Source organism: Colobus angolensis, unplaced genomic scaffold (genome assembly GCF_000951035.1).
Source record: "Colobus angolensis palliatus isolate OR3802 unplaced genomic scaffold, Cang.pa_1.0 Scaffold581, whole genome shotgun sequence".
NCBI lineage: Eukaryota > Metazoa > Chordata > Mammalia > Primates > Cercopithecidae > Colobus > Colobus angolensis.
In genome coordinates, this window is record NW_012119388.1 from 1 (window position 1) to 1,271 (window position 1,271).

Consider the following 1,271-nt stretch of genomic DNA (forward strand, 5'->3'; position numbering starts at 1 on the left):
CAAGCACGGCACAAATCAAAGCCATCACCCTCTCGTGAATAAAAAACCATATATATTGTGGAATATTATGTACTAACATGAGAGAAAATATTTTTTCTCTACATAGAGTGAATTTTTTCTTGGGGACTTGTTTTTCTTTAAGGAAGGCTAAAAAATTAGACCAAATTAGATACCTCCCCGAAGAAGACAGTGCCTGGGACAGTGGTGATGGTGGCTGGAGGCACCGGGTGTCTTCGGCCAGTGCTGAGGGGGACTGACTGGGGGTACAGCTTTCTTGGGGAGCAAGAGCTGGAGATGTCGCAGACCCCATTGCTCATTGTTGCACCAGACACTTTTCAGGGGCTGTTGATCTCTGATTTGCCTCTCTCTGTTGGGACAACTCTGGCTCTTGAGAGTGGCTCATTGACTGCTAGCGGCATAGCTCAGCATTCTGCTGTGTTCTGAGTGCCTGTGGTTGCAGGGAAACCCACAGACTGGACCTTGAAACTCCTGTTTGTGCTGATTTACCTTCGAGGCCTGGCATGCATGGCAAAGTGACATTTTCTCCTCCAGCATCTGTCCGACTGCTGTCATGAGCCCCTGAGCTTCAGCACTGCTGCTGTACACACAGGACCTGTTTTTGCCTGTTTGTTGGTTCTCAGCAGTGACTGGTGCTGGCTTGCTTTTTTTCTTTGAGAAAACCTGCTGAAAAAATTGCTTGATGTTTTCTCCAAAGTGGCTTATTGAAGGAGGCTATTTCTTTGATGGCAATGGCTGGACACCTTCATCCTGATGAGTGTCTTCTGTTTTTCTGACCGGGGTAAGTTGAGAAGTCTTCAATTCTTCAAGCCTTTCTAAGTTTGGCTTCCTAGAATTCTCACTCTTGTCAGTAGGGGGAAATATCGGGCTTGGTCTCTTGCATGAGACTTGACAGTTTGGGTTCTTGGGCTCCCTGTGCCCCAGGTTGCTCCTTCTGGCTGCCATGAGGTCACGTAGCTCCTGGGAAGCCTGCATGTTCCCAGCAGGCATGCTCTGGAGATGGCCCTGGGGCACTTGAGGAGCCAAATTCTCTGCAGCCAGGGGCAGAACAGACGCTTGCCCATATGGAAGGAGCACAACAGCGGCACAAACTTGAGGCTGGGTCTCTGACTTCGTGGCCATTCCAGGCTCAAATTCACTAATAACCTCCTCCATAAGACACAGCTGTCTTGGATCTTGGGAGACAGACATTTTAGGGAGTAGAGAACTTTTGCTGGTCCCTGGAGCCTCGAAACCACTCACATCCTCCCTTG

General features: G+C 49.1%; 1 pseudogene; it reads right to left on the reverse strand.

Moving 5' to 3' along the window:
- Positions 1-173: 173 nt before the first annotated feature.
- LOC105526266 overlaps positions 174-1,271 on the reverse strand; it is a 137,296-nt pseudogene continuing 136,198 nt past the window's right edge.